Genomic DNA, 11,048 nt, shown 5'->3' on the forward strand with positions numbered 1-11,048 from the left:
GTGTGAATTTTGATACCCAAATGCCTAGGTTCAAAGTTCAGCTCTGTCACTTACTACCAATGTGACCTTAGGCCATTACCTAACTTCTTCATTGCCTCAGTTTCCTCATCTCTGGAGTCTAACCGTTTTTGTCCATATTATCTTTCCATCTTTGCTGGCTGCTACCCCCTGGCCGAGAGCCTAACCTCCCAGATATTTTCCAGATAGATGAAGTGGCTTTTATCAACCTAGGGCTATTCTCAAAAGGGTGCATCTGTGAGCTATTAGTAGCCAACACTCACAAATGGGGTATGGGTGCACTGGCTCCTTTAATTTAAACAAAACTTATTACCATCTTATCCTAAAGTGGCCTTGGAAGCTTTGGCCTAAGAATTTACAGATGGGAGCAATATATTAGATAAGGTCACCTGCTGGCATCTTTGACTTCCTTAAGTCTTAAAGTTTGGAATTCTATAAATGGGTGAAAAAAATCCACCAAATTTTAAGAAATAATTAAATACGAAAATTTACATTAAACACTGCAAATTAAAGATGGATTGCTTGTATTTTAAAAAAAAACAACCAAAACTTTCATTTTTGAAGTAGTAGTCTTTAGAGGGAATTAGCTGCTTCTAAGGTTTTTCCTATTATTTCTGTTGGATTTCATCACTGATTTGTCACCCACCTTTCCATATCTGGAGTAGCTTAAAATCAGACTGAAGACTCAATTCTACCCTTTGTCCCATGACTTTGATAAGACTGTTCAGACTAATGAATGTTCTGCAGTTCTATTATGAAGCACTTTTCCTGCTCATCTGATAACTCCATTCTCCACCTAAGAAAACTTCATTGCAATAGATATAGCAATAATGTTTACGTGGTAGTAATTATCAATGGCATGCTTCTGCATGAGAACTTTCTACAAGATTTCTGGTGGTATTTTTCAGTCCCATAATATAAAAGTTGGAATGGATTTGCACATTATCCAACCACTCTCCCTACTGACAAATAAGAACATTGAGGTTTATAGAAAGTAATGACTTTTCCAAATTATCAGTGCTAGTTTAGGGTGGAATGGGAACCAAGCATGAGTTCTCCTGTGAAGTAGTTTATTAGTCTTTCCACTGCACCACACATCTTTATATTTCTACTGTTTAATAGAGATTAAATTCAAGATTATCTGTTATCTATCTATTTGCCTATCATCTATCTGTCTAATTTATTTATACACCAGCTTGCTTCAGAAAGGATTTAAGCTGGCTTACAAAAAAAGACACAACACAAAGAGATTTTAGACATTTAATATATGAAGTGGAAGGAACATCAATTTGGGAAAAATAAGCTAAAGCCATGATCAAAGGTAATGGACAAAAGTGTATGTTGTGAGACTTTTCCATTGGCTAAAGATAAGACATTCTCTAAGATCTGAGATTTCTACTTTGCAAAGAAAGAACACGGATTACATGATCACATCAGTGTGGATCAGGTAGCTGGATTATTGGTTACAATGGATCATAGTCACCATAAAATAAATATAAGCTAGTTTCTTAAAAGAACAGTTAATACTTTCTGACAAAATTGTTTAACTGTTTTCTTGAAGAGAATGGTACCAGTCCAAAGAAATAAATTGCAAGTGAAACCAGCTTGGTACCATTGCTCTTTTCTGACCATGTGTTCTGTCAGAACCTAAAAAGAAACTAAATAGAACACTTTTTTTATTATAGTTTTGCAAAATTATAAACAGATTTTTGTACTATTCTAACTTAAAACACAAATATAATTAAACTCCTGCCTTACTATAATTATACCAGTATATTTAAGAATAGTTTTATGTAAAGTCACAGTACATAGTAAAATTGCTGTCCCACAGTATCATTTTCCTACTAAAGTTTGAAACTCTGTCATTTTAAGGTGAGAAGTCAGAGGTATTTAGGATGTTCTGAAGGTGTAAAGGACATCAAAAGTCTGAAAGATCACTAAGTCTGTAGTCACAGAAAGCAGTAATCTAAACTATACACATTTTAGAAATAAGCTCAATTTATTTGTTTAAACTCTGCCTGGTTTCTTCAACCATTCTTCGAATATAGTTTATTATGCCTCCAAAAATCACTAAGAAACATGGAAAAAGAAACACAGCTCCAGTTAGATCTGTACCATATCTAGGTCAAGCTCACTAATGTTACATATATGAAGAGAAGATTGTCTCATTATTTATTGTGAAAACATCACTGGTTGATGAAAGCAGAGAGCCTTTAGCTTTGATTGCTCAGAAGCTCAACATTATTATTCCACCAAGAGATTGATTCAAATCAGCCATATTGCCATTTTGTTATGTATTAGCTGTGGTTTTTCTTAGGATCCAGATTCATGTTTGTGTGTTTTTTTAATGTTTATTTTGACTCATATTTCATTTCAATAGCCCTTTTGGTCAGATAAGCAAATTTTCTGTCAAACACATTTTTCCCAGAACTCGTGAGATGGACTACTGCATTCAAAGGCACTCATGTAGGAATCATAAATCGTAGATCAAGAAGTCAAATTCCGTTTTTATATCAACTTTGTAGAAAATTTTTCATTTTCCATGAGAGATGAAGGTAAATGATTTCCTTGTGGCCTCAGTCATCTGTGGTCTTCCCAAGATTCCAGTTTCCTTAAAATTTCCAGTTCATTCTGATGATAGAGCTTGAGCTTGTTGCTACATAAGTCAGTAGACACGGGAGTTTTAATGAGCTGGTTAGTTTTCGGGAGTTTCTTTACTACATATCAGATACTTATAGTGAGAAGACAGGCCTTCTGTGAACTAGGCTTTACCACTTCTCCACCTTTCCTCAGAAAATCATCAGTAACCATAGTTCTCACTTTTTTGAGAGATCAGAATCATCCTCCCTCCACTTATCAAATTGTCTTTTTTGCCCCCTGCAGCATTGGGGACTACTGCTTAAGCAGCTCTGGAATTACCCTTGAAAGTAAATTTTACTTATTGCCTTACTCAGAATAGTATAGAACCTAAAATAATTCTTTTACAAATTTAAAATATTTTTCTATTTACTGACTTCTCGGTAATGGTCTTGATACTGCTTTCTTTCTTCAAAAATGTCCTCTTCTTGACATCCTTCCTGGATTATTTTTTCTTCCTTTCTAGCAACTTATTATTTTTACCAATGAAATAGAAAGAAGAGAGGTGATCCTCACACTCTTTCACTTGGTGCTAAAAGAGATTGTCCAATCTGTTCTCATAGCACCAGTAATTGGAAAATATTTTGGTCAACATGTCAAAAAACACAGTATATATCTGCATATTACTAAAATAGTTCTTTATGTCTCCATACCAACTAATGGAACTCAGATAAACTTTAATCCTCTGCCTACCCTGTACACACACACACACACACACACACACACACACACACACACACAAACACAACTTATCTCCTATCTTTAAAATCCAGAAAATCATTACAAATTTATATGGCAAGCTGCCTCTTTTAAACACTTATCCTACTGTGATTGCATAAACCAGGAAACATTCCCAGAAATGGAAACATGAAGTCAGCCTGTCATCCCAATCTTTTTCAGTGAATCTCTATTAATTAGGAAAAATGCGAACAAGGTCAACCTGGCTCCTTTCTGCAGTTATCAAGTATTCAAAGAGTCGTGAACCAAGTATCTCAAATCACACCGTCATATATATGCATCTTCTTTATCATAGGACCCTTGGACTTGTAATACTACAAGTCTACTAATTTGAAAGTATGGGCTTTATAGATACATCCCAACCTGCAGGTTTAGGTGCTGCATCACCTGGAGTCCTGGTAAGAAAAGATGCCACACTGAAACTGAGGAATTTGAAGAGAGTCTAATAAAGGGATGATTTACAAAGGGATAGTGCTTAATCTGAGGCTAGCAACTGACAGAGCCGCTATCCCTAGGTCAGAAAGAAGCAGTGACTCGAACTTGGAACATGAAAATGGCATGGTTTGGAGAAGGATTGCTGAGAGCAATTTTGGCCTCCGGTAGAGGGAGGCTGCCAACACTTGGAAGGAAGCCTGAAGAAAACATTGCCTAACCTCACTCTCCTGTCTGTGCTTCTCATTGGCTGAACACAACCTGAATCCAGAGAACTGGGAATCTCTGGCCTAGAATCAGCATCCTGGGGCGTGGAGTAGAGTGGAAAGGGGGTGGAAAGTGGCACTCGATGAAATAAATGGAAAGTATTCAGCACAGTCACTACCCTTGAAAATGGTGACCATGTGAGGCAACATGGCAGGCACCAGAAGACACATCCTCCAGTCCAAAGCAGAAAATTTGAACTCTAAAATGGCATTCTAGAAGTGCGATGCTACAAGTAGTCTCTTTGGGATTCAACTGGCACAATCTATCATTATGCCCTTATATCATTTTCTGAAGTAATCTGTCTTTGTATCCCCCATATGGCTGTATATAGTCACATGCATAGTAAATTCTCAGTAAACTCTTGGTAGAGTCACTGAATAACTGTCCTCTTATGTTCCCTACCACTGCTGCTAGCCTATTATCTTGTATGAGTTTCTGTCAGCAATGTTTCAAAATTCCAAGAACAGTCATGTATCCACATGCAGTGGTGTGCCAGACTTGGACAAATAATACAGAATACTGTATTTTGACAGTTGTGATCAAAGGCAGTGCAATTGCTGTTATGTCCAAGAGAAGTGAGGTCAGCAGCAAATCACCTCTGTCAAATGACTTCATTTAGAAAAGCCTTGTGGAATACTTTGTAGTTTTACTGTGACACTGTCTCCCAGAGCTAAAATGATATAGATGGAAATGTTCAGTAAAAATTCAGAAACTTTCCTTCCTCTCGATTTCTCAACGAAAAAAAGAAAAAGTAGTATTGCCTGCCAATATCAGGGGTATATAGATACAAGAACATCTTTTTCTGCTACATGAAGATGAATTGCCTGTAACGATTGCCATTTGAAAATTGTGGCCTCAAATTTTAAGCATCCATGTTGTACTGTTAAAAGCAGGTAAGTCCTGTTCTGATGGAAATGCACACGCTTCACTCTTCTGTAGAATATATTGCATCGAAGAAAAGGGTTTATTTTTCTTCTCTAAAATTTCAGTATCTCCGGTGATCTATGGGGGAAAAAAATCTGTACTGTGTAGTGCAGTAAAGGTCACACACTAAGTATGCAGCTGTATTACTTTTGAGGCACAGAAGCAAACTCTTTAAGTTCTAGTAGCTAATTAAGATAAAGATTTGCGGGCTTCCCTGGTGGCGCGGTGTTTGGGAGTCTGCCTGCCGATGCAGGGGACGCGGCTTCGTGCCTCGGTCCGGGAGGATCCCACGTGCCGCGGAGCGGCTGGGCCTGTGAGCCACGGCCGTTGAGCCTGCGCGTCCGGAGCCTGTGCTCCGCAATGGGAGAAGCCACAACAGTGAGAGGCCCGCGTACCTCAAAAAAAAAAAAAAAAAAAAAGATAAAGATTTGCTTGGCACGCAATTTTGCTTCCTTAACATCTTTTATATTGAAGTCACTCTGACTTACAGAGCATTGTACATTTTAGTCACTGACGCATAAAGTACAAATGAGAGCTGGTTAAAGGATAACAATGGTCATTCTGAATAACTTGCTGAGAAATGCCTCAAACTTGGAAGACGTTTTAATAATAATTCCGTTAAAGACTAGAGACGCACAAAGAGAAAATTTGAATTACACAGCTCCTCTTGCTGTAATTTAAAGGTATTTCAAGCTAAATTTAAGCCTCTTGGATGTGATATCATGCTGTTTTTGAGCCAGCAAATACAAGATACTAATAATAAAACCTACTTAGGGCTTCCCTGGTGGTGCAGTGGTTGAGAGTCCGCCTGCCGATGCAGGCGATGCGGGTTCGTGCCCCAGTCCGGGAAGATCCCACATGCTGCGGAGCCACTGGGCCCGTGAGCCATGGCCACTGAGCCTGCGCGTCCGGAGCCTGTACTCCACAATGGGAGAGGCCACAACAGTGAGAGGCCCACATACCGCAAAAACAAACAAACAAACAAACAAACAAGGATATCAATATAGATTTCAGAAAACTCTTAAATAAAAATTCACAAGCCTATCACAAAATTTATATGGAAATGCAAACAACCTAAGCAAAAAGCATCTAAAAAACTGATAGACTCACACTACCAGACTTTAAGGCTTATTATAAAACCACAGTACTCAAAACAGTGATCTTATCATAAGAATAGATATTTTTAAAAATAAGGTTTTTAAAATATTTGCATCAACTTCAGCCTTTTGTCAATATCTCCTGTGGCATACATTTTAGTTCCATCTGTGTTACATACACAATGCTAGCATGCTCTGTGAATGAATTTATTTGTTTCTGACTACTTTTTCAAATTATAGTTTTATTTTTTGTTTTTTCAAATTTTGGATTTTTTGCATATATATTAACTTCCTGGGACTTCCATAACAAAGTACCACAAACTAGGTGGTTCAAACAATAGAAATTTATTGTCTGACCATAAATTCTGCAGGCTACAAGCCCGAGATCAAGATGTATGCAGAGCTGGTTCCTTCTGAAGTCTGTGAGGAGGCATAGGACATGCCTCTCTCCAGGTTTCTGGCATTCCTTTTGGGTTGTATATGTTATCATCTCAATTTCTGCCTTTATCTTCACAGGGCATTCTCCTTGGGTGTCTGTGTCCAAATTTCTCCTTCTTATAAGGACATCAATCATACTTGATTGGAGACCCACTCTAAATCTAATGTGACCTCATTTTAACTTAACTAATTACATCTGCAATGACCCTAATAAGGTCACATCCTTATAGTGGGAGTTAGTACTTCAACATGTTATTTGGGGTGGGGAGAACACAATTCATCCACTGATAGCATGTCTGGTCATTAATTTCAGTCTTTTTTCTTCTTTTGCCTAAGTCCCTATACTTTTAATTACTTTACTTTCAAGTTTTCTAATGAACTTCTATGTCTATTCCACTTTTAAGTCCATTCACTGAGTTATTTCTTATTCATTGTGTTACATGTTCTTTTCCCTATATTTTCTTTGTTTTATCTTCTATTTTTTTCTCATTATGTTCATTTCCCTTTCAATACTTGAACACGTAGACAATAATTATAGAAGATTTCTTCATGTCTTTGTCTACTGATTCCATTATTTTCGTCATTTGTCTTCTCCTTTTGCCAAATTTTTCTCCTGTTAATGGGTTACATTCTTCTTCTTCACATGTCTTTTCATGTCTTGTAATTTTGGACACAGTGAATTTTTGTTAATGAGGACTGGATTTTATAGTCTTCAAGGGTGTTAAAGTTTGTTCTGTTAAGTTTTAAAATTAATTGCAGAGCTGCTTGATCTTTCCTTAGCTTGTCTAGAGAAGCCATTATTCTAGGGCGTAGCCACATTACAGAGGCATGGCCCTTCTACCATCTTTGCCCAACGCCCCAGATGTTGAATTCATTCTATCTGGTTAGAATATAAAGTGTCTTCCAGCCCTATTTGAGGTCTGCAAACTGTTCAGATTATACCTTCCTTGGTGTTCTTTTCCCAATCTCATGACATTTCACCCTACACATATGAGGCTTGGTATTCATCAACACAATCAAGGGCATCCTATATGGGTTTCTAGAGCTTTCTCCATGCAGTTCTATCTCCCCTAGTACCCTTCCTTGCAATTTGCAACTATCTCATTCTTTCCAAAGTGGACTCCATCTCCTCAAACCCTGGGTACCACCATGCTCTCCTTATCATTCCACTCCCTGCGCCATGATCCAGGAAGTGCTTCCACCCAGATAGCCAGAGTAGTCCTCCAATTCCCTTCTTTTGTTTCCCTGTCTCATGGATCACAGTTCTGCGTTCTGAATTCTAAAACCTATTACAATTTTGTCCAGTATTCTAATTATTTATGGCAGGAGAAAAAAATCTGGATCCAGTTACCCCATCATGAATATAGCAGAAGATTTACTATGCATTTTGATAAACAAGTTCTCTAATAGAATTTCTTCTTTAATGGTTAGTGCTTTTGTCCTATTTAAGCAAAATGATGAAGGTAATCACATTTTCCTCTAATATCTTTATTGTTTTACTTTTAACAATTATATCTGCAATTCATCTGAAAAAAATATTTTTCTGTATGGTGCGTTTAGGCCATTTGATATTCAAGATCTTTTTTTCCCATTTGAATGTCAAGTGGCCTAGTCTATTTATTAAAAACACTTACCTTTTATTGCTTTTACAAATAATGTCACTATATATCTATATATATCATTTTACTTTGGGACTCTGTTGCATCAGTTTGTCTATTTGTGTACCACCACTGCACTCTGAATTACTATAGGTCTATAATAATTTAGATAGATAGTCTAAGTCTTTCGGCTTCGTTTTTTACAAGATTGCCTGGGCCATCCTTGGCCATTGGCATTTCCCAATGTATTTTAAATTGAACTTGGTGATTTCTAAAATAAATAAACAGATTTCTAAATAAATAAATACTATTTTTATAGTATTTTTATCATGACCTTATTGAATCTTAGACTTGTGTGAGAATAATTTAAATCTTTACCATAGTGAGACTTCCAAGACCTCCTGAAATATTTTTAAATTTATATAGATGGCATTTCATTTCTGTTGATTGGTTCTTGGATTTTAGGAAAAAGATATTGTACATCATTATTTAGATATATTCCTATGTGTCTGATTTTTTTGATGTACTTATAACTAATATCTTTCTTACAACTTGTTTCCCTATACATTTGTTGCTGGTACCTAAACATACAATTGTTTCTTGTTTATATTCATCAGTATAGTCACATTGCTCAATTTACTATGAATTTAATAGCTTTTTAAATTATTTTGGAATTTCTACATACATAATCATCTTGCTCTACATAATGGCATCTTTATTTCCCTCTTAATTATCCTTACACTTTTTTTTTTTTCTAGTCTTATTGGCTAGAGACTGAATTAAAATATTGAATTAAAGAGGTGTCATCATCCTTCTTTTAATCTTGAGGAGATATTTTCAATATTTCACAGCAGTGTATGTTTATTCCTATAGGTTATTTATGGATATTCTTTGTCAGGTTAAGAAAATTTCTTTCTATTTCTATTTACTCTAACTTGCAAGAAGGTTTTTGTGTATTTTTTTTGTTTTCATCATAAATATGTTGAATTTGACCAAATTTTTTTTCTGTATCTTTCAAAATGACTATATGACCTTTATTTTTTATTCATAATGTAGTTTTATTCAACTATGTTGATCAATTTTAAAAATAAATTTGTATTTATCTACCTTGAATAAACCCCAGTCAGTCTTGAGATAGAACTTTCTAATGTTTGTTAAGCCATCTTCTCAAACAAATTGATTATGAACATGTTGGAATTTATCTTGAAATTTGCCACAAAGGGGCTTATGAACATGTCAATTCATATAGTTCTTCAGGGAGGTACATTTTAGAGAGAAAATGGCTGTATAATAGTTGTTAGATTGGATAAAATATAATGCAACAGCTAATTAAACATTAGGCTCTTCCTAAAGTTGAACACTGTTAGAATTTTAGGAGGAGCTCTCAGGTTTATTAATGTCTATCAGAGAATTGCTGGAGAATCTTATCAGTAATGGTAATTACTTCCAGAAGGAATGCCTAATCACATTAGACCATAAAATTCTTCCAAGTTTTGGACAGTTCTTTTAAATGTCAAACAAAAGATCTGTTTATTAACTGAGTGGGTCATGAAAATTGCCCGATGCAGGCGACACGGGTTCGTGCCCCAGTGCAGGAAGATCCCACATCCAGTTGTAGAACAAAAGAATGGGTTCACAATGGAAGTTTAAAGGGATAGTGGTGGAAAGAATAAAGATACTCTTTGCTGGTACACTATTGAGTCCAGCTGATCTTTGCACTGTGGCACATACCCTTTGATCCGTTACTTATATTTCTAGTTATTTGGCATGAGAGGATAATCATGTATGGATCACATATATAGCTATTAATATTCTCATTGTAACAGGACTTATACCAAAAATAGTGAGACAATGAGAGAAGGTGGGAGGGAGGTGGAAAAGAAAGAAAAAATTTCAATGCTTATCAGTGATGGAATGACTGTATAATTGGAATCCATCAGTAAAACTAAACAATTCACAGCAGCCATTCAAATGATTATTATTGAAGATTTTCATTAACATCAATATTAACCATACATTGTTAAATGAACAACAAAAAAGCAGATTCCGATACCATATATTCTCATTAAAAATAATGTATACACAAATAGTGTATATAAAAATCCTGTATATAGTAATGTGGAAAGGCTCTATTAAATTATTTCTGGGATGATAGATTATTTTTAGTTTCTTATTTTGGATTCCTTTATATCTTTCTTAAATATGTTTTGCTTTAATAATAAGAAAAAATATTTCTTATAATAATATATTTTGTTGTAGTTAGACACAAATACAACCTTCCCACATTATTTCATAAAAGCCTCTAAAACCCTTTTTAAAAGAGTTTTCCTTGGGTTTCGCTTGGGCTTCCCTGGTGGCGCAGTGGCTGGGAGTCCGCTTACCGATGCAGGGGACATGGGTTCGTGCCCCGATCCGCGAAAATTCTACATGTCGTGGCGTGGCTGGGCCCGTGAGCCATGGCCGCTGAGCCTGCACGTCCGGAGCCTGTGCTCCGCAATGGGAGAGGCCACAACAGTGAGAGACCCACACACCGAAAAAAAAAAAAAAAAAAGATGCTTTCCTCAATTCTTTAACATGCTTTACTGAATGTATACTAAAAGGCCAAGAGAGATCTTCCGTTTCACTTCTGTGTTATTTCCTACACTGCATTATTGAGAATACAGCTTAGTGTGTTTTTATTCCAAGCATGCCTCGCACAAGTAGCACACATTATTTCACCGTAGCCCATGGCATCCTTTGTGCAAATCTGCTGTCAAGTAGCCCACCAAATGCAATTTATCCAGTCCTCTTTATAGTTGTTGGAGTTTCTGGAATTATAAAGTCCCTGTCAGTATTCTCCAGAGCAATACTTTGTTACTTAGAATTTGCCTGTACCAAAAGGGACAGGCATAAGAATGCA

The sequence above is a fragment of the Monodon monoceros genome, unplaced genomic scaffold (assembly GCF_005190385.1).
Source record: "Monodon monoceros isolate NGI ecotype Baffin Bay Population unplaced genomic scaffold, NGI_Narwhal_1 Super_Scaffold_11, whole genome shotgun sequence".
Classification (NCBI taxonomy): Eukaryota; Metazoa; Chordata; class Mammalia; order Artiodactyla; family Monodontidae; genus Monodon; species Monodon monoceros.